Here is a 24,017-nt window from a genome sequence, read left to right on the forward strand (position 1 = left end):
GCATGGCAAGTTCTAAATCTCAAGATCCACCGTCGCTTCACAAGAGATTAACACCCTATCTTATATGTTCACGACGCACATAAGACGAATACGCACAACCAATACTAGATATCATACAATCATCACACACTAAGGTATTAAACAACTAACTAAAGAATTCCATAGTAAATCTGTTACGACCCATGATCACGATTAGCCCATGATAGCACTCATCGTCATCATGGGTTCATATGAAAACATGATAAATAAACACAAGAAAATAATAACTAAAACTACTTATATTAAACCAGAGTACGTCACAAGAGTAAATAGGTTTAAAGTAAGAAAACTAGCATCCAACGTTACAACGAAATAAAGAATCACAAGAAAATATGCTTCCTCTTCGTTGCGGTGTGCTAAAACGGTCTTCTTCCTTACCTCCTTCGCTCCTTGATTAATACAACGATCCAACCTTTTTGAAACATCTCTGAAATCTACTTATATAGGAGTCCCATAAAACCCAGATAACTCAGAAGTTGGAAGCCAAACAGAAATAGAAGTTTAAAATAATAAATCTGAATGTATGACCCTGCGCAGCCGCTCAACTTTCCTGAGCGGGCGCTCAGCTTCCTGCGCGGCCGCTCAGCAGAGCTGAGCGGGCGCTCAGACCCCTTCTAGAAAATTTATCTGTTTTGCTCCGTTTTTTCGCTGTAATATGCTCCTATCTTCCCACTTGCAATGCTAAACACATGCCAAGGCTTATTATTGATGAATTCTCTCCCGAAATGCAACTAATACCCTGAAATGCACAAACACTAGAAAAACGTATCGAATACACAAAATACTTAATTTCAAGTCAGCAATTTAAGCTATTATAAGACGTTCTAAGTGGTATAAAATGCCACTTATCACACCCCCAAACTTAAAACGATGCTTGTCCTCAAGCATCACAGACTCAAAAACAAAATAAAAACATGCATGAATGCAATCTATATGAAATGCAGCGATCCCCCTTACTACGACCAAACCAACCAACTTACGACATCTCAACAAATGCAATTAGGCTAATAAAGATCAATCGAATCATACAAACTAACATACATCCCGAAACGTAGTGTGTGCAAATGCTTAACAGATATGCTTCGAAACTAGATCAATTATCATGACTAAACTATCCTCAAGGCAATCGCATGACTATACGAAGAATAAAAATTCTAGGCACAAAGTGACTTATTACACTTCAAGAATCCTGGAGCCTATTACGGAATCATGCTTTTTATTTAAATGCTTATTTGACCTTGCAATGAGTGAGGTCCACAAAAGACTTATACAATGGCATCCATGTAGCGAGCGTTAGGTTAGCGGATCCCATACTATAAAAGCCTTAGGTCACTAGGCACAAAGTCCCCTAAGAACTTAATAACTCGAATACCAAAGAGCCCACTCTTGATCAATTATGCATTAACTCTTTATTTTTTTTCTTCTTCTTTTTTTCTTCTATCTTTTTTTTTCTATTTTTTTTCAACTTTCTGAGCAAGTGCGTTTCGCTCCATCTTGCTCAACCCTAGACTACTCGCATAAAAATACGAGCCGGCTACTAGCCATTTGATGCCTAGCCACAACTAGTAATGAATTACATTTTTCACTCTATCTTTTTCTTTTCATGCCTTTTATCACTAACAACCTATTATAAAATTCTAAGCATAATCAATAGATTAACCTCGAAAACCATTAAACCATAACAACAATCTAGTCCTTCAGCATTCTCTAAGACTTAGTGAAATTACAAGTGTTTCTAGCATGCATGTCACCTTACACGACTCAACATCAAATTTAACGCTATCACTACACTCGCATCAACATCACAAATCAATTGGTAAATCAGCACAAAAGGGATCATGATCTATGCATGAGCTACATGACTTGATAAACAAATAAAGCTATAAATAATAATAAAAAAAATCTATATGACAAAAATTATACAATTATATGAACTAACTATCACGAATATGCAACTATATGACACACACAAAATATTCCTTAACTACCACCCCCAAACTTAAAATCTTCAATGTCCCCAGTGAAGGTAGTAGAAAGGAACACAGGGTATACCTATTCGGAGAGATCATCATCATCATCACCCTCAGAGGGTGGTGTATCAGGAGGCGGATATGCAGAGTCCTCACCAAAAACTGGCCACTGGATGTCAGCTCCAAGGCCTCGAAAATCAGTCCCTAGTGCAAGGGTGAGCTCCTGAGCAAACCTGCTCTGTGTCTCATACATAGCATCCATCCTCCTCGAAAGCCTCTTATACTGGGCATCAGCCATCCCAGCACCCTCATGAGCTCTAGAAGAACCAGCCTCATCTCGCTTTGGCCTCGCCATGGTAGCACCTCGTGCTGGACGCCCTCCTGGAAGACGATAACCCAGCCCATGCTCCTCGGGCTCACCACCGGTCCACTCCTGCATCGTATGCAGAGTCCCGAAATCAATAGGAGTGGCCGGTAACTGCAACTGCTCATGAGACGGCCACTGAACTCCCACCGCTCGGCATATCTTGGTAACCGTGGATGCATACGGGATGTTCATGTGCTTAGCTCCCCTTAAAAACTTCAGAATTCCTTGGTAGATGAACTCACCAAGGTCCACATAGTACTCCTCATTCAAAATCCCCACAACAACTGTGCTCTCTCAACTGTGACCTCATGTGCATGCTAAGTAGGCAAAATATTAGCACAAATAAAAGCATTCCATGCACGGGCATACCTATTCATGGCGATCGCCGGAAAGTGACGATACTCATTAGTTCCAGTCTTGAAGGTCCAAACTGTGCCCGGCCTATAGAGAGTAGCACAAATCAAATCCAAGTCAAAATCCTCAGCAGTCTTCTCGTTCCAGTTCTCCTCCATGGGCTTCCTCTGTCTCTGTCCAATAATACGGCGAATCGCCACAGGGTGATAATCAACCGTCATCCCCCGGACCACAGAATACCCATTCTTCTCGGCCTTCGCGTTCGCATAGAACTCGCGAACCACGGTCATCGACACTGCTTCAGGAGACTCACAAAAAGCTATCCACCCCTTCTCAGCAATCATAGGCAACAACTCACCATCCCTCCCCGATGGTAAGAACCCCCTCTCCTTCAAAATCGGCTTACCCAGAAGCCTAGTATACTCCTCCTCAGCAGCCCTATTATTCAAACGAGGCCTCGCAGCAGTGCCCCTCGAGGAATCAGCAGTAGGGACAGTGCTGCTGCTATCGATAGTCCTTGATCTCTTGGGTGCCATCGAAACTGAGTAAAAGTGTTAAAAATTTGTGTTTTTGTGTTTGGGAGAGAGTTTAAGGTTTGAAAGTGTATGGGGAATATATGGGATAAGTGTATGTATATATAGGGTAGGGATTAGGGTAAAAATTGATTAGGAGTTGGTTTGAGGGTTAAAATCATGGGGTAATGGGGAAATAGGTCGTGGGTAATGGGACTGTGTTTTTATTTTTTGTTTTTCAGCTTTTTTTTGGTTTTTATTCGGACTAAAAAAAATTCTTCCACTCGACCCCTGAGCGGGCGCTCAGCTTGCTGAGCGGTCGCTCAGCAGAGCTGAGCGGGCGCTGAGGGGGCTTCTGGAATTTTTTTTTCCAGGCTCCGTTTTTCTGATTTTTTTGTGGTTTTGGATAGGTTATTAACTTTTAAGGGTTCCTGTAACAACAAATCATGGGTTGCCTCTCACGAAGCGATTTTTTTTCGTCATTAGCTTGACGTTACGTACCTTCCTCAAGTTGACAATAAAACGGCTCTAACCACTTCCCGGTTTGCCGTGTCCCCATAGTAGTGCTTCAAACGCTGACCATTAACCTTGAATGCTTGGTCCGGATCATTCTCAAAAATCACCACCGCTCCATGTGGAAACACAGTTTTGATAATAAAAGGTCCCGACCACCTTGATTTTAACTTCCCAGGAAAAAGTCGGAGACGAGAGTTGAATAAGAGAACTTGTTGCCCCGGCATGAATAACTTAGGATGTAGCTTCCTATCGTGCCACCTCTTCACTTTTTCCTTGTACATTTTGTTGTTCTCCTACGCTTGGAGTCGAAATTCATCAAGTTCATTAAGCTGAAGCATTCGCTTCTTTCTAGCTGCATCTAGATCCAGGTTCAACTTCTTCAATGCCCAATAGGCCTTATGCTCAAGCTCCGCAGGTAAATGACATCCCTTACCATACACAAGTTGAAACGGGGACATCCCAAGTGGAGTTTTGTATGCTGTTCTGTAAGCCCAAACAGCTTCATCGAGCTTTAAAGACCAATCCTTCCTTGACGGACAAACAACCTTCTCTAAAATGCACTTGATCTCTCTATTAGACACTTTCGCTTGACCATTTGTTTGCGGATGATAGGCAGTAGCAACGCGATGATTCACATTGTAGCGCTGCATCATAGAAGTAAACTTACGGTTGCAGAAGTGTGACCCTTCATCACTTATGATTACTCGTGGCGTTCCAAACCTTGTGAAAATCTGCTTATGAAGAAAATTCAACACTGCCTTTGCAACATTAGTTGGTAGAGCTTTGACTTCTACCCATTTTGAGACGTAATCGACTGCCAGTAAGATGTACTGATTATTGCAGGATGAGACAAAAGGCCCCATGAAATCGATTCCCCAAACATCGAAGACCTCGACTTCAAGCATCACATTTAACGGCATCTCATCATTTCTCGTAAGATTTCCCACTCTTTGGCAACGGTCACACCTTAAAACGAATTGATGAGCATCCTTAAACAAAGTAGGCCAGAAAAAACCTGCTTGCAGAATACGAGCTGACGTCTTTTCACCACCATAGTGTCCACCATAAACTGTGGAGTGGCAGTCTCGTAATATCCCCTCCGTCTCACAGAATGGAATACATCTCCTGATGATCCGGTCAGCTCCCTGTCTAAATAAATACGGTTCATCCCACATATACCACTTCACCTCATGCAGAAACTTCTTCTTTTGAGTTGTGGTCAAATTATTGCTGACAAGATAATTCACAATATATGCGAATCATGGCTCCTCCTCCTGAACTGTGAACAACTGCTCATCCGGAAAAGATTCGTTGATCAATGTCTTATCAAATGAAGTAGACTCGGGATTCTCCAATCTAGAGAGATGGTCAGCTACTTGATTCTCGGTACCTTTTTGATCCTTGATCTCTAACTCAAATTCCTGTAGCAAGAGCACCCAACGAATGAGTCTCGGCTTTGAATCCTTCTTGGAAACCAAATAGCGAATGGCCGCATGATCAGTGAACACTGTCACCTTTGTCCCAAGCAAATAAGATCGAAATTTTTTGAAACCAAACACTATTGCCAAGAGCTCCTTCTCAGTAGTGGTGTAGTTCACTTGGGCCCCATTTAAGGTCTTGCTAGCATAGTAGACCGCATGAAAGAGATTATTCTTGTGTTGCCCAAGAACTGCGCCCACCGCATAATCACTTGCATCACACATCATCTCAAAAGGCTCTGTCCAATCAGGTGCTGTAATAACTGGTGCAGTTATCAACCTCTTCTTAAGAGTCTCGAATGCCGTTAAGCAGTCATCATCAAATTTGAAAGGCACATCCTTCTCAAGCAAGTTGCACAGCGGCTTAGATATCTTCGAAAAGTCCTTGATGAAATGCCGATAAAAATCAGCATGACCAAGAAAACTACGGATTCCTTTTACAGAAATAGGTGGTGGAAGATTTTCAATGACTCCCACCTTGGCTTTGTCCACCTCAAGACCCTTGCTAGAGACCTTATGCCCAAGAATAATGCCCTCACGCACCATAAAATGACACTTTTCCCAATTGAGCACCAAATTAGTTTCCACACACCTTTTGAGTAATGCACGAAGATTATTCAAACATTCATCATACGAATTTCCAAAGACGAAGAAGTCATCCATGAACATCTCGACATTATTTCCAATCATGTCAGAGAATATAGCCATCATACATCTCTGAAAAGTGGCCGGTGCGCCACATAACCCAAACGAAACTCTGCGAAAAGCAAACGTGCCAAATGGACAAGTGAAGGTAGTCTTTTCTTGATCCTCTGGTGCAATACAAATCTGATTATACCCTGAATAGCCATCCAGAAGACAATAATACTCATGACCGGCCAATCTGTCAAGCATCTGATCAATAAACGGAAGCGGGAAATGATTTTTCCTTGTGGCCTTGTTCAACTTTCTGTAATCCATGCATACTCTCCATCCTGTGACTGTTCGAGTGGGGATGAGCTCATTCTTCTCATTTGCTACCACAATAATACCTCATTTCTTAGGTACGCATTGCACGGGGCTCACCCAAGAACTGTCAAAAATAGGATAAATGATTCCTGCATCTAGCCACTTCATAATTTCTTTCTTCACCACTTCTTTCATGATAGGATTAATTCGGCATTGTTGCTCAACAGTCGGCTTACTACCCTCCTCTAGTAGAATCTTATGCATGCAATATGAAGGGTTGATCCCTTTGATGTCTGCTATAGTCCATCCGATAGCCGATTTGAATTCTCTCAAAATTCTTAAGAGCTTATCCTCCTCACTACCTGAAGGGTCAGATGCAATAATAACAGGTAAAGTAGATGCATCACCTAAAAAAGTATACCTCAAGTGTTCAGGCAATGGCTTAAGCTCCAAGGTAGGTGCTTCCTCAATAGATGGTTTGAGCTTTCCTTCAGCATTTTTGAGGTCAGAAGTACCAAGAGATTCAAACGGCATGTCTAGCTTTCGCCTCTAGGGGGAAGTATTAAGATATTGTAGCTGCTCATTGCCATCTTCATCATTACTATCAAAATCCCTCACTAAGGCCTTCTCTAATGCATCAGACATTAGCATATGATTGAGTTCTGAAGTAACCGCAGAATCGATCAAATCCACTTTTAAGCACTCCTCATCTTCTGTAGGGAATTTCATTGCTTTGAATACATTGAATGTCACATCCTGATCCTGCACCCGCATAGTAAGTTCACCTTTCTGCACATCTATCAAGGTACGGCCGGTAGCCAGGAAAGGTCTTCCCAAGATTATGGGAATCTTCTTATCTTCCTCAAAATCCAAAATAACAAAGTCTGCAGGAAAGAAGAGCTTATCCACCTTTACTAGCACATCCTCCACTATGCCTCTTGGGTGAGTAATAGAACGATCAGCCAATTGTAGAGACATGTAGGTGGGCTTTGGATCAGGAAAGTTCAACTTTTTAAAGATAAACAACGGTATCAGATTGATGCTTGCTCCCAAATCATAAAGACACTTGTCAAAAGACAACTTGCCAATGGTGCAAGGAATGGTGAAGCTACGTGGATCTTTAAGCTTTGGAGGTAACTTTTGTTGCAGCACAGCACTGCATTCTTCCATTAGAGCAACGGTCTCAAGGTCATCCAGTTTCACCTTCCTAGAAAGAATACTCTTCATAAATCTCGCATAACTAGGCATTTGCTCCAAAGCCTCAGCGAAAGGTATATTGATGTGAAGTTTCTTGAACACCTCCAGAAACTTACCGAACTGCTTATCCAGCTTTTGTTGTTGCAATCTCTTAGGGAAAGGTGGTGGAGGATAGAGTTGTTTCTCCCAAGTATTACCCTCAGGCAGAGTGTGTTCAACAGTAGTCTTCCTTGATTCTGCCGCTTTCTCCTTCTCCTTAGCATCTTCATCACCAGCTTCAGCTTCAGCTTCTCCTTCTTTTGCTTTCTCAGCATCAGCAACTTTCCCAGACCTTAAGGTAATAGCCTTGACTTGTTCTTTAGCTTCCTTCCTGCTTGGCACTTCAGTGTCACTGGGAAGTGTGCCAGGTTGACGATTGAGTACTGCATTGGCTATTTGACCGATTTGATTTTCCAAGGTCTTGATAGAAACTACCTGACTCTTGCATAACAGCTTAAGTTCCTCAAAATTAGCACTAGAGGGTGGAGCTGCACCTCCTTGTTGAGGATATGATTGCCTTTGAGCATAATACTGTGGTTGCTGGAATCCATGTGGATTGAACTGTTTACTCACGCCTTGCTGATATGGTTGCTGAATAGCATTTTAATTATTACTCCAGCTGAAATTTGGATGATTTCTGTTGTTAGGATGATAAGTAGCTGGCACAGGCTGCTGCTGTCGCGGATAATTGTTTATGTACTGAACAGATTCGTTAATAAGAGAACACTTATCCGTAGTATGAGAACCTGCATAAAGCTCACAGACCATAGCTATCTGATTGACTCCATAGGTAGCTAGAGAATCGACCTTCATAGACAGCGCTTGGAGCTGCGCTGCAATAGCTGTAGCTGCATCGACTTCCAGAATACCTGCTACCTTCCCAGGCATCATCCTTTGAGTTGGGTTTTGATGCTCATTTGCAGCCATAGTCTCAATAAGATTATAAGCTTCCATATAGCTTTTGGCCCACAAAGCGCCTCCAGCTGTTGCATCGAGCATGGGCCGAGATTGGGCCCCCAAACCATTATAGAAACCAGTGATCACCATCCAATCAGGCATTCCATGATGTGGACACTTTCTCAACATCTCTTTGTAACGCTCCCAAGCTTCGCACATAGATTCTGTAGGTTGCTGCGCAAACTGAGTAAGAGCACTTCTCATAGCCGCAGTCTTCGCCATTGGGTAAAACTTCACCAGAAACTTTTGCGCAAGATCTTGCGAAGTAGTGATGGACCCAGCTGGTTCAGAATGTAACCAGTCCTTAGCTTTATCCCTCAGAGAGAATGGGAAAAGCCTCAGCTTGATAGCCTCATCAGTCACACCATTGTATTTGAAAGTACTACAGATCTCGATAAAATTCCTTATGTTCATGTTGGGTTCTTCAGTCGCAGCACCACCGAACGAAACAGAATTCTGCACCATCTGAATAGTGCCCGGCTTGATTTCAAAGTTATTGGCCTCAATAGCCGGGTGCATGATGCTAGACTGAATGTCATCAATTATAGGCCGAGAAAAGTCCATAAGAGCTGGATCTGCCGGAACAATACGATCACCCATGATTAAAGGTTCTTTCTGCTCACTTCCTGAATGTTAGGTCACACACACACTGTAGAGGGGGTGAATACAGTGTATAGTACACTTAAATCGAACTTTAAGAACTTAAGTAACAGAAAACAAACTTTATTGAAACAATAAACTCTGTTACAGTATGGAACTGTTACCTCTCAGTGATGAACAAATATCACGAGAGCTGCTAGGGTTACAATGAATAATCTTTTCTAATAATGATAACACTTATAGTGTAAACCCTATGTCTGTGTTTATATACTACACAGTTACAAGATAATGGCTAATTGATATGGAATATAATTCTGCTTCCTAAAATATATCAATCAGATATCTTTTCTTCCAAGTATTCCATTCTTCACGGAATTCCTTCTTCATGCATATCTCTTCTTATGTTTATCTCGATCTTCTTTCCTTTAATCAGCTACTGTCCTTATCTGATTGTCCTTCAGCACTTAAGTTCTGATATCTATCTTCTGATGATTATCTCCTGATAATATAAGTACTGATATCCATAAGTCCTGACTTCCAGTATAAGTACTGATCAACGGTTAAGTACTGATTTATCCTGTTCACATAAGATCTGAAAGCTAAACATAAAACATATTAGCCATGACATTATCAAATATATCTAACAATCTCCCCCAACTTGTAAATTAACAAAATATACAAGTTTAACAGATATTTGATGATGTCAAAAACATTAAGTACAAATGCATGAGAAATAGACTAGATAACTACAACTTACAGTCCTTAAATTTTTTACCAATTTCAACTTCTGATAACAACTTCAATCTGTATAAATATCAGAATTTAAGCAGTTGTAGATCTTCGACTTGGCTTCTTCATTTTCTGATCTCTCTGATGTCAGGAGTTGTTCTGAGATAGTTCTTCAACAAACATTTCTCAGCATATCTTAGTTCATCAATTATTCTCCTTTTAACACCTTTAAGCTCTGCAGTATCTTCACCAGTTTGAAAGATTGCAGCTCTGAGATCATTAATCTTTGCTTTTCTCAACTCCTGATCTAGTCTTATGACATAAGCTTTGTCAGACTCAAGATTGAATTCAAGTCCCTTAATACCAAGATACGTTCTGATCTGTGCAGTATTAGGCTTCATATCAACAATATCACCATTGTGATCTCTGTACTTTGGAACATATATGCTGTCAGACTTAACAGAATAAAGCCTTTTCTGTCTCTGAATCTGTTCTTTTAAGTAGTTTGCAGCAGTCTCTGTTATTCTGTCATCCACTTGAAGTAAGAAAAGTACATGCTCCAATTCTTCAAAATACTTCAAAGGAATGGCATTTTGTCTTATATGATAAACCCTACCATCTGTCATGAAATACAACATGATGTATTCTTTCAAGTAGGTATGGTAAACCATCTGTACAGATTCCAGTTGATTCAATCTCTCAGGAGTTGCTCCAATACCTGGTTCACTCAAGGAAGTTGGATCATTGGTAGTGTTGTGTACTCTTCTTTCATCAGCACTTCCCAATCCAGTTTTATCTCTAGCTTCCTTTCCAGTAACTACTCTTGCTTCAAAACCACTTGCAGTAGTCTTCAAAGATTGAGTCTGTTTTGCTTTAGTGAATCCTGGTAGGAGTGTCTTTGATCTCTTTTCTGATATCAAGTTAACTTGAGCTCTGTCAGAGGTTACTTGCTTCTTCTGAATATCAGAACTTACAATTTCTTGACTCTGAACAACTTGAGCCATGTCAGAGGTTGTTTTAAGAACTTTTCTTGAAGTCAGAGCAAGATCATCTTTTCCATCAGTAATTTCTTCTTCCTCAGGAGGTACATAAGCCTTGATAGGTTCACCAAACTTTTCTTTACCCTTGGATCTTGGATCTATCTGTGGTTGTGATCTAGCCAATGTTGCTTCAGTATGTGTCCTTTCTTTGATCACAATGCCTTTAAGTTTTGGAAGTAACTTTTTACCAGAAGCTTCAGATTTAGATGTGACTTTCTCTGATTTAAGTCTGGCTTCTTCTTCCTTTAAACTTTCCAAGTCCATCCCTGGATTTTCTTTGAAGAAATAACTGTCTTGACATTTCCTCATCAAGATCTAGAAGTTCATCAGAACTTATCCTTTTACCAGCAGCATAACTTATTCTTTTCCCAGTATCAGAACTTGTTCTGTGACTAGCTTGTCTTGATATAAACCTTCTACCTTGACTATGACCACTACCCATTTCAGAGTTTCCTTGGTCATCTTTTCCATCATCCTTTCCTTGCAGTGTCTTGTTGGTTTTGCATTTGGACTTAATTACCTTCTCCCCCTTTTTAGCATCAGCAGGTAATAAAAGAGAGATAAGTAGTTTCACTGAGGTCTGGATTTCAGTAAGTTGCGATTGCTGAGAAGCTTGATTTGTCAGAATTTGATCAATCTGAGCTTGTTGTTTCTCTTGAGTTTTCTCAATATAAGCAATCCTGTCAATGGTAGGTTGAAAGAACTTTTTCTTATCAATTTTCCAAACTTGTTCCTGTTTGATAAAGTTCTCCTGAATCTTGTGTAGCTCTGCATGAGTATTGGAATGAAGACCTTGGAGATGCTTAGTACTCAATGCAGTGACTCTAAGCTGGGTTTTAAAATTATCAGAATTTAACATTTCATCAGCTTTAGTCAAGTGCTCAGCAAGATGTAAAGCATTTGGAACACATGAAACTGAGTTCCATTCCTTAGTCCAATCCTGACCTGCAGGAGTTTCACTCCAAGGCACTGGTGCATCCCTGATAACAAACTCCTTTACCAGTTCAGAATTAGGAAGAGTCGGTGGAGGAGTATGTCCTGAAGGACCTGCTTCATCAGCATCTACAGTTATAGCAGCTTCACCAGTATCTCCAACATTTGCAGCATCAGAACTTAAAGAATCAGTATCTTCTGATAAGACAACAGTGTGAGTAGCAATGGAGGCTTCAGCATCCTCTAATTGCTGATTTGATACTAAGTTCTGATCAACGGCCATATTCTGATGCTCACCTAAAATCTGATCATCAGCATCTTGATGCAGAGAAGGTGTTGTTGATAACTCTGGAGTTTGAACAGCATCAGTAACAGGTGTTATGGAAGGATTATTTGCTATTGGAGCTTCTAAGAAAAGTATTGTAGGCACAACCAGATTCTGAATATCAATTTCAGCACTTGTGCCTGGATCAACAAGAGACACAGATGGTGAGTTGGCCTTGTCAGATACAGCTTCCTGAGATGGAGTTGATGGAGAAGAAGTGACTGGAGCAAATTCCTTGTCTTGTGAGATCAGAGATTCCTGATCCCCTTCCTTAGCTGCTTCCTCCTCATCATCTGAAACTGGCCTTTGTGCCCTCTGTTTCTTGTACTTCCTTGTTGATTTGGATTCCTTGGGAGTTTCAGGAACTATCATACGTCTAAGCCTCTTGAGAAGCCTAGAACCCCCAATTTCATAATCCTTCTGAGAAGTTGCTTTCTCAGCTTCAACCACCACAGGTTCTGAGGAAGGAATCTGTTCCTCAGAATCTGATTCATCTCTCAAAGTAATTCTCCTCCTCTTTTGAGGTGTTTGAGGAACAGTCTTTGTTCTCTTTGGCTTAGAGGATATAGGCTTCACAGTAGGTGCTGAAGAAGAAGGTTGAGCAGTCTGTGAAGTGGAGAGATAGGATTTGAGATAAGTTCTGAGGGTAGGTTGAGTAGAATGAGAGGTAGGTACTGAGGTTGATGGATTTTGGGTGGTTGGAGGTGGTTGGACATCTGAGTAAACAGATCTATAAGTATCAGGATCAGCATTTACCAGGATCTGTTTCACAGACTTAGGAATCTGTAATGGTCTAACCACTTTCTTCTTAGTATCAGCATTTACCAGGTCATTAAAGTATCGTTTTGCAACCTTAAAAGGTGGGGTTTGAGTGCTGAATAAATGAGGTTCATCAGTACAGTAAGTGTAAATAAGTTGACAGAATCTAGCAAAATAAACAACATCTCGATCCTCTGTCATCCTATCCCCAATAAAACCAATTATTCCAGTTGCAAAATCAAAATGAGTTTAATGGATAATAGCATACCCTATGTGCTGACTCAGAATTGGGATAGCATCAAAATTTGAACATTTGTTCCCAAAAGCTTTGGTGATGCAATCAAAGAAGAAACTCCATTCTCTTCTGATATTAGCCCGTTTCAACTGTCCAAGTTTCGTCAGACTCTTTTCATATCCCAATTCAGCCATTAACTCCCGAAGGGCTGAGTCCTCTGGAACTGAGAAAGTACAATCCTCTGGAAGATGTAAAGCCGTGCGTACTGTACCAGGAGTGACTACAAAGGATGAATCACCCACTTGGAAGATAATACTGGGAGTTCCACGGTTACCACCATCATCAAAAACTCCAGTCCTCCAGAACCTCAGAACTTGTTGACTTGAAAATAATTCAGGCTGAGTTAAGGCGTACCCAACCTCACTATGTGCAAGAAGATCTTGCACAAAGTGTAATTCAGATAGAGCGTCAGCATGATCAAGAATTGCAGCATAGTTGTTTGGAACAAACTTTGCTCCATCAATGATTAAATCCTTTGGTGTCATGTGAAAAAAATATTGAGTTTCAAGGATGCCTGTTAGGTGTTTGAGATAATGTCTGTATGAAAAACCAACGTGAGAAAGAAGAGAAGGAGAGTAAAAGTAAGGAGAGAGATAAAGTATAAAGAAAATAAAAGATTAAAGAAATCTTCTCTCTGTTGTACTTATACTCTGAACAAAAATGTTACCGTTGGACACCTGTCAGACATGTAGTAATAACGAACAGTTACTGGGCTCGAGAAAACAGGAATCATTACTTACCCAGTTGCCTAGTTTCAAGGAAAAACCGTTCCATTTATCAAGAGAAACAGTTTTAATTCAAAATTTAAACCGTTAGCACTGATTGAATTATTTTTCATTGCATCATTGAAATTCTGAAAATACATCACATGAAAATGACCAAGATAAATTAGATATATAAGTGCTGAAAATGAATCGGAACTTAATATAAAACAAAAGTTATATGGTCATCAGAATATCAATCAGGATTTATCAACACAAGATAAAATAACTCAGAGACAAAATCTTGAAGTAAAAACAATTTTCATGAATATATCAAGACAATACATTTATGAAATGGAAATTACATCAATACTTATACAAGATTTTCCCTAAGCTCCTAATCCTAACATCAACAGCTTTAGTCCTAGCTAAGAAGCCTGACAATGCTGAGGATGAAGAAGAACAGGAAGAAGACAAGATTAAGTCATCTTCCTCTTCCTATCTTCGACGAACAAGATGGCGAGTCGTATGATTCGCTCTTGTTGACGGATAGCTTCCCGCCTTTCCTCCTCAAATCGCTCCAGATGGCGATGGTAATCCATATAGAAGAATAGAAGGTGAGTTAGCACCTCCTGTGGGACAGAATCCCAGATCTCCTCAGGAATGGCTGTTACATGCCACTCCTGTTGCCACTCGGCACAACTTAGCTCCATAGTGAAGGTTTGGTTGTTCAAAAACATGTTGTATCGAACCATTGTGTTTTTGATAGAAGAAGGAGGATAAGTGTGTGAGAAGAATGTGATGGAAAGACTGATGTGAAGTGGTTGCTTATATAGGCAAGAGAATGCCAAGAGACGCAAAGATATTTAATGCTGACAGGTAGAATTAATTCTACCTCGTCTCCCTAGACTTTGAAAAAGAATAACAGTCATTGGAAAGGGGAATCATGGTCTAGACCGCACAAGACACAAGAAACAGTGGACTGTTCAAGTACAAATACCATTAATCCTAATCATAGTGACTATTAATCTTCCACTTCAACATATTCGAGTTCGAACTGAGACTGTTATCAAATTTTATTCACAGATAAGCCAAGTAAAGGATTAGACTGAGAAATCCGAACGTAGACCTATACCAGAACTTAACAGTCACAAGAACATAATTTCTTAACTCGAAAAAGGAATGCCCATCTTAGTAAATACTCATACAAGTTCTGAGTTATGGACGTCAGAACTTAATCATCAGAACGTGTAACTTAGAACTTGTCCTCAGAATTTGTGCAATAATGACACAATGACTGTTTATCTAAAATAACATAGACCACCACAGAAATTTTCATCATTCAGATGGAGTGATTAGTGTGTGCATTAAGCTAAAAACAGACAAAGAGTAAAGTCTGATTCACTTCAGTACATCTTAGAAATAAGGCATAACTAAAATTTTGCTAAAGATCTGTCATTGTCCTGAAACCTACTGATGAATGAGTTCATGCTAGAGTCCATCTCAACTGTTTTGTGCTAATTTTATGCATCTTTTGTAATTCTGTTTTACAGTGGCTTCTCAGTGTAAGTGAGTCACGACTGTTTATCAGAATTTATGCTATTTTCAGAGTATTTCTCCAGTAATCATAGAGTGTGAAAAGTCACCAAGAAAATATTTTGCTTTTCTGATGCATATTTACTTAATACCAGCAATGCACTTGGGTCGTCCCTTCCACATTTTTACTCTAGATCTCAAAGGAGTACCTGATTTTAATCTTTGATCTTTTTGCTTTTTCTTATGATAAGAGAGGTTTATCAGCACTTAGTACATTCAGCAGTTTTACTAGTATCAGAACTTAACAGATGAGTAGCATTATTCTAATTTGTGACTTAGTAATAAGATATACAAAGTAAACTTAACTAAGCTCAGTTATCAGAATTTGCTAGTGTCATAAGATTTCCACTGAAATAATTACTTCTTCCATAGAATCATTTGTTTATTGAAGACTACTAGGTCAGTATCTAGCACAGTTATCCTCATAGGAATGAATAGGTACTAGAACAAACATATCACTTATCATAGTTTAGAAACATATATCAGACAACAGTCAGTACTTAAAGACATTTATCAATTAAGCACAGAATATACAATGAGATTAATTCTGTAAATACTGAGCATAAAGTCTGATTCATAGAACAAGTCTAAGCAGATTTAGAGAAAGAACCTGAAACCATTCCAAGTTCATTTACCAATCTTGTAAAAGTAGCTTCACATAATGGTTTTGTGAAGATATCTGCCAATTGTTGATCTGTGGGAACAAAATGCAATTCCACTGTACCTTCATCCATATGTTCCCTGATGAAGTGGTACCTGATGCTGATGTGCTTTGTCATTGAGTGTTGAACTGGATTACCTGTCATAGCAATAGCACTTTGATTATCACAGTAAATAGGGATTTTGAAATATGTTAACCCATAATCCAGTAACTGATTCTTCATCCAAAGAATCTGTGCACAACAGCTTCCTGCAGCAATATACTCTGCTTCTGCAGTTGATGTGGAAATTGACTTTTGTTTCTTGCTGTACCAAGAAACCAATCTGCCTCCAAGAAATTGGCAGCTTCCACTTGTGCTTTTCCTGTCAATTTTGCAACCTGCAAAATCTGCATCTGAGTAACCTATTAGTTTAAAATCTGATTCTCTAGGATACCATAATCCCAGAGCAGCTGTTCCTTTAAGATACTTAAAGATTCTTTTTACAGCTGTTAAGTGAGGTTCTCTTGGATCTGCTTAAAATCTTGCACAAAGACAGGTAGCATACATGATATCAGGTCTACTAGCAGTTAGATAGAGTAGAGAGCCAATCATACCTCTGTAGTCAGTAATATCTACTGATTTACCGGTATCCTTATCCAGTTTTGTTGCAGTGGCCATTGGAGTGGATGCACTTGAACAATCTTGCATTCCAAATTTCTTTAGCAAGTTTCTGGTGTACTTGGTTTGACAAATAAAAGTGCCTTCCTCATTCTGCTTCACTTGAAGGCCCAGAAAATAGCTAAGTTCCCCCATCATACTCATCTGATATCTTGACTGCATTAGTTTGGCAAACTTCTTGCAAAGTTTTCATTTGTAGATCCAAAAATGATATCATCAACATAAATCTGGACCAGAAGTAATTCCTTTCCATGGTTGAGGTAGAACAGTGTTTTGTCTATTGTCCCTCTGTGGAATCCACTTTCCAAAAGAAACTGAGCTAAAATCTCATACCATGCTCTAGGAGCTTGCTTAAGTCCATAAAGTGCTTTGTCAAGTCTGTAGACATAGTCTGGATGTTTGGTATCTACAAAACCTGGAGGTTGTTCAACATATACCTCTTCCTCCAATTCTCCATTGAGAAAAGCACTTTTCACATCCATTTGAAAGACAGTAAACTTTTTGTGAGCAGCATAAGCCAAAAATATCCTTATGGCTTCTAACCTAGCAACTGGTGCAAATGTTTCATCATAATCAATTCCCTCCTGTTGAGAATATCCTTTTGCAACCAGCCTTGCCTTATTCCTTGTAATTATGCCATCACTGTCAGTTTTGTTTCTGAATACCCACTTTGTACCAACAACAGATCTATTCTTTGGTCTTAGTACTAGGGTCCAGACTTTGTTTCTTTCAAATTCATTCAACTATTCCTGCATTGCTTGCACCCAATCAGCATCTTGAAGAGCTTCTTCCACTTTCTTTGGCTCAGTCTGAGAGAGAAAAGAATTGTAAAGACACTCATTTGAAGTACCTGTTCTAGTTCTGACACCTGCATCAGGATTTCCAATTATCAAATCAGGTGTATGTGATTTTGTCCACTTCCTTGCAGATGGAAGGTTTTCTCTAGAACTGGATGCTCCCCCATGATCCATGCTATCTACATTTTCATTTTCTGATGCTCCCCCTGAAACTATGCTCTCTGAGTTGGATTCTTCAGTATTTAGATTTTCAGCACTATCAGAACTTGGCTTATCAGAACTTGACGAATCAGAACTTGAAGAGCCAGATGCATGTTCGGATGTTTCTTGAGATGTGGTAGGATCTTGAGTATGCTCCCCCTGCATAGGTGCATCTTCCTTTAACGTAGTCACCACAGTTTCAATAACATCAGAGTTTAATCCATCAGAGTTTGCAGTATCAGGACTTAGACTGTCAGGATTTTCAGTATCAGAATATGAGTCTTCATTTTCAAATCTCAGCTGATCATGGTCAATGAAATCTTTAAGACCAGTGATCTTCTTGTCATCAAAAGAGACATTGATAGATTCCATGACCACTTTTGTTCTCAAATTATAGACTCTGGAGGCTTTTGTGGAAAGTGGATATCCAACAAAGATTCCTTCATCAGCTTTTAGATCAAACTTTGATAGTTGTTCAGGATGAGTCTTGAGAACAAAACACTTGCATCCAAATACATGAAAATATTTCAGATTTGGCTTCTTTTTCTTCACCATCTCATATGGTGTTTTTCCATGCTTGTTAATGAGTGTTGCATTTTGAGTAAAACAAGCAGTCTGCACAGCTTCAGCCCAGAAATAGGTTGGAAGCTTTGCTTCTTCAAGCATTGTACGTGCAGCTTCAATGAGAGTTCTATTCTTCCTTTCAACAACTCCATTTTGCTGTGGAGTTCCAGGAGCAGAAAATTCTTGCTTTATTCCATGGCTTTTGCAGAACTCTTCCATTATCAAACTCTTGAACTCAGTGCCATTATCACTCCTTAAAATTTTCATAGAATCTTTGACCATTTTATCCAGCTGTTTGACATGATCAATCAAGATAGATGCAGTTTCACTTTTTGTGTGCAAGAAATACACCCATGTGTATCTGGTGAACTCATCCACTATGACCAACGCATACTTCTTCTTTGCAATAGACATGACATTTACTGGACCAAATAGATCAACATGTATAAGATGATAAGGCTCAAGAATTGATGAATCAGTCTTGCTCTTGAATGAAGATTTTCTTTGTTTGGCTTTCTGACATGAATCACAAAGACCATCAGGAGCAAATACTGTGTTTGGCAATCCTCTCACAAGATCTTTCTTGACAAGTTCATTTATATTGTTGAAATTTAAATGAGAGAGTTTCTTATGCCAATTCCAGCTTTCTTCAATTGATGCTCTACTTATCAGACAGATTGCAGAACCATCAGTACTTGTTGAAAGCTTAGCTTCATAAATGTTACCACGTCTGTATCCTTTCAGAACAACTTTGCCTTTAGATTTACTCACAATTTCATAGTGTTCTTCAAAGAAATCAACATGATAACCTCTGTCACAGATTTGACTTATACTCAGTAGGTTGTGTTTAAGTCCTGAGACCAGAGCTACTTGTTTAATTATGACATTTCCAAGATTGATATTGCCATATCCCAATATTTTTCCAATGTTGCCATCTCCATAAGAAACACTTGGGCCAGCTTTCTCCACAAAGTCTGATAGCAGGGCCTTATTTCCAGTCATATGTCCTGAACATCCACTGTCCAGAACTAGAATATTTTTCCTGTTGCCCTGCAATCACAAAGACCACTAATTATTAGTTTTAAGGACCCAGACTTGCTTGGATCCTTTGGCCTTATTAAGTTTGTTAACATTTGCAGCGGATTTAGCATCAGAGTTTATGTTAACATTTTTTTTTATCAGAATTTACAGTATCAGACTTTGAATCAGAATTTACACTAGAAGGAACAATGGAAACTTTCTTCAAAGAAGGTTTTATTTGATAATAATCATAGTACAAACTATGATATTCCTTACAAGTATAAATGGAATGCCATAAACTACCACAATAAAAACAAGGATTTTGTGGTTTGTATCTAACAGACTGACTCTTAACTCCTGATTTTGAAGGTAAGGAGTTAATATTCTTATTCTTCCTGCAAAAAGAAGCCAGATGGTTAGAACTTCCACAGTTATGACATGTTTTCCTAGGAGTATCAGGAACAGGTTTATAATCATTGCTTTTATTCACACCTTCCTTTCCATTCCTATTTTTCCTAGGTGATTTTACCTTGTCTGCATTCTTGACATCTTTCAGCTTATGCTTAAGCTGCTTCTTTGTCATTAAGCCTATGTTCACTTCAGCTGTCTTTTCCTGTTTTAGTTTGTCAGAAGTTAATTCCTCTTTATCTTCTGATTTCTCATTTTCAGACTTTACAGTTACAAACTTAATAGGTTTAAACTTTGGCTTTTGCTTGACAACAGGCTTAATTTCTTCAGTTCCTTTATCATTCTTATCTTCTCCATAACCTAAGCCCTCTTTCCAGTTTCCACTACTTAGAAAATTTTGAGTTGTTTTGCCAGAGTTAGTCCAAGTCCTGATAATCTCTCTTTCCTTTTCTAACTCAGTTTTTAGAGATTCATTTAATTTTAGCACTTCATTCCTAACATAAAAAGCATCATCTCTATCCTTCTGAGTTTGATGGAACATGACTAACTCTTTTTCTAAGAAATCATTCCTTTTCTTAAATGCAAGATTTTCAGAAGTTAATCTTTCACATGTTAAAGTTTGGTCTCTATAGCTAACAAACATGGTTTTAAGATATCTTCTCAACTTATTAATATCATCAGTATGAAAAGCATAAGTAGTCTGAGGTACCTTTGTTTCAGCAGCTTCAGAACTGCTCTCAACACTTTCTTTATCAGCATTTGCCATCAATGCATAGTTCTCCTCACTTTCAGAGTCTGAGGTGTCTGTCCAGCTTTTCTGCTTTGTGACAAGAGCCTTGCCTCTGTCACCCTTTACCTTCTTGCAGTCAGGAGATATGTGGCCTTTCTCACCACAGTTATAGCATTTAACATTGGTGTAATCTCCTCTGTCAGGCTTTCCTCCTCTACCTTCAGATCTTCTGAAATTCTTCTTATCAGAACTTATGCTTTTCCTGGAAAACTTCTTTCCCTTCCTGAACTTCCTGTATGCAATCTTTGTGATTCCTTTCACCATAAGAGCACACAGCTTCATCATCTCCTCATCAGCATCAGTCTCAGGCAAGCTTTAAGAATCTGAGTCATCATCACTCTCAGCACTTGATGACTCAGTATCAGACTTTATGAAAAGAGCTTTACCCTTGTCTTTCTTTGAGGAAGCTGCTTTGGGGAATTCTTCTTCAGCCTTAAGAGCAACTGTCCTTGACTTTCCTCCTTTCCTCTTGCTTCTTTGTTCCATCTCCAGCTCATGAGTCTTGAGCATTCCATAGATTTCGTCAAGAGTTGTTTCATCAAGATTGTAGTTGTCTCTTATTGTCGTTGCCTTCAAATCCCAGCATTCAGGAAGAGCTAACAGGAACTTAAGGTTTGAATCTTCAAGATCATACTCTTTATCAACCAATGACAAATCATTCAAAAGTTTGTCAAATATATCATATAAATCATTCAATGACTCATTAGTCTTTGAGTCAAAGTGTTCATACTCACGCCTTGCTGATATGGTTGCTGAATAGCATTTTAATTATTACTCCAGCTGAAATTTGGATGATTTCTGTTGTTAGGATGATAAGTAGCTGGCACAGGCTGCTGCTGTCACGGATAATTGTTTACGTACTGAATAGATTCGTTAACAAGAGAACACTTATCCGTAGTATGAGAACCTGCATAAAGCTCACAGACCATAGCTATCTGATTGACCCCATAGGTAGCTAGAGAATCGACCTTCATAGACAGCGCTTGGAGCTGCGCTGCAATAGCTGTAGCTGCATCGACTTCCAGAATACCTGCTACCTTCCCAGGCATCATCCTTTGAGTTGGGTTTTGATGCTCATTTGCAGTCATAGTCTCAATAAGATTATAAGCTTCCATATAGCTTTTGGCCCACAAAGCGCCTCCAGCTGTTGCATCGAGCATGGGCCGAGATTGGGCCCCCAAACCATTATAGAAACCAGTGATCACCATCCAATCAGGCATTCCATGATGTGGACACTTTCTCAACATCTCTTTGTAACGCTCCCAAGCTTCGCACATAGATTCTGTAGGTTGCTGCGCAAACTGAGTAAGAGCACTTCTCATAGCCGCAGTCTTCGCCATTGGGTAAAACTTCACCAGAAACTTTTGCGCAAGATCTTGCGAAGTAGTGATGGACCCAGCTGGTTCAGAATGTAACCAGTCCTTAGTTTTATCCCTCAGAGAGAATGGGAAAAGCCTCAGCTTGATAGCCTCATCAGTCACACCATTGTATTTGAAAGTACTACAGATCTCGACAAAATTCCTTATGTTCATGTTGGGTTCTTCAGTCGCAGCACCACCGAATGAAACAGAATTCTGCACCATCTGAATAGTGCCCGGCTTGATTTCAAAGTTATTGGCCTCAATAGCCGGGTGCATGATGCTAGACTGAATGTCATCAATTATAGGCCGAGAAAAGTCCATAAGAGCTGGATCTGCCGGAACAATACGATCACCCATGATTAAAGGTTCTTTCTGCTCACTTCCTGAATGTTAGGTCACACACACACTGTAGAGGGGGTGAATATAGTGTATAGTACACTTAAATCGAACTTTAAGAACTTAAGTAACAGAAAACAAACTTTATTGAAATAATAAACTCTGTTACAGTATGGAACTCTTACCTCTCAGTGATGAACAAATATCACGAGAGCTGCTAGGGTTACAATGAATAATCTTTTCTAATAATGATAACACTTATAGTGTAAACCCTATGTCTGTGTTTATATACTACACAGTTACAAGATCATCGCTAATTGATATGGAATATAATTCTGCTTCCTAAAATATATCAATCATATATCTTTTCTTCCAAGTATTCCATTCTTCACGGAATTCCTTCTTCATGCATATCTCTTCTTATGTTTATCTCGATCTTCTTTCCTTTAATCAGCTACTGTCCTTATCTGATTGTCCTTCAGTACTTAAGTTCTGATATCTATCTTCTGATGATTATCTCCTGATAATATAAGTACTGATATCCTTAAGTCCTGACTTCCAGTATAAGTACTGATCAACAGTTAAGTACTGATTTATCCTGTTCACAGAAGATCTGAAAGCTAAACATAAAACATATTAGCCATGACATTATCAAATATATCTAACACTGAATCCGAATGTTCAAAATCTATGTTCTCCGGAATATCAATAACTTCGTCTGTCTCCTCAGCTGTATCTAAAGTCCTCTTACGAGTACGAGAACGAGTTTGCATAAACGCTCACTAAAGTACCTGAAACACAATCGGAAATAATAAGTACACATGTCTTAATCACTGAGTCCTAATGACCAATGATGGTAAGTACATAAACTAAACAAATACGCTGAGTCCCCGGCAGCGGCGCCAAAAACTTGTTAGGGCGAAAATACGCGCTAATAACACGCGCAAGTATACGCGTTCGCAAGTAATATAGAATACTTTCTAGTTCGTTCCCATAGAGACTCAGACTAATTATTGTTCAATTAACTCACTCACCAATGTATGATTACTTTTCAATGTTAAGACAATAACACTTAGAATTGATTAACTAATTATTAACTACAATTAACTACTATAATTAACCACTTAATTAACACTCGAATTAACAATATTAAAACACTCATGAGATCACAACTTCATTACTACTTCCTTCAATAGCTATTGTTATTACCCTTAGCATGCAACAGTGATGATATTAATCGAATAACACGAAACTGATAAAAGCCAACTTTCATTGTACTAATACCATTCTACCAAACATCCACAATTAAGATAGAAGTTGAATAGGCATCAATTATGTTGAGTCCCTATATGTCTACAGAAATTGACAACATAACGATTTAAGCACAAGTTGTTCCTTTTTTATTACATAGGGCGAATAAAATTGTTAGAGTTACCCACTGATCATGCATATTCATACATGAACCTATGCTAGCATGGCAAGTTCTAAATCTCAAGATCCACCGTCGCTTCACAAGAGATTAACACCCTATCTTATATGTTCGCGACGCACATAAGACAAATACGCACAACCAATACTAGATATCATACAATCATCACACATTAAGGTATTAAACAACTAACTAAAGAATTCCATAGTAAATCCGTTACGACCCCATGATCACGATTAGCCCATGATAGCACTCATCGTCATCATGGGTTCATATGAAAACATGATAAATAAACACAAGAGAATAATAACTAAAACTACTTATATTAAACCAAAGTACGTTACAAGAGTAAATAGGTTCAAAGTAAGAAAACTAGCATCCAACGTTACAACGAAATAAAGAATCACAAGAAAATATGCTTCCTCTTCGTTGCGGAG

At 39.1% G+C, this 24,017-nt stretch overlaps 2 non-coding genes across 2 annotated transcripts; both read left to right on the forward strand.

Moving 5' to 3' along the window:
• Positions 1-8,477: 8,477 nt before the first annotated feature.
• Positions 8,478-8,584, forward strand: LOC141662230 (small nucleolar RNA R71). Its single transcript, XR_012550353.1, has one exon. It is a non-coding gene; the product is annotated as a small nucleolar RNA R71 (small nucleolar RNA).
• Positions 8,585-21,672: 13,088 nt separating this feature from the next.
• LOC141662231 (small nucleolar RNA R71) lies at positions 21,673-21,779 on the forward strand. Its single transcript, XR_012550354.1, has one exon. It is a non-coding gene; the product is annotated as a small nucleolar RNA R71 (small nucleolar RNA).
• The last annotated feature ends 2,238 nt before the right edge of the window (positions 21,780-24,017 follow it).

This window comes from Apium graveolens, chromosome 5, assembly GCF_009905375.1.
Source record: "Apium graveolens cultivar Ventura chromosome 5, ASM990537v1, whole genome shotgun sequence".
Classification (NCBI taxonomy): domain Eukaryota; kingdom Viridiplantae; phylum Streptophyta; class Magnoliopsida; order Apiales; family Apiaceae; genus Apium; species Apium graveolens.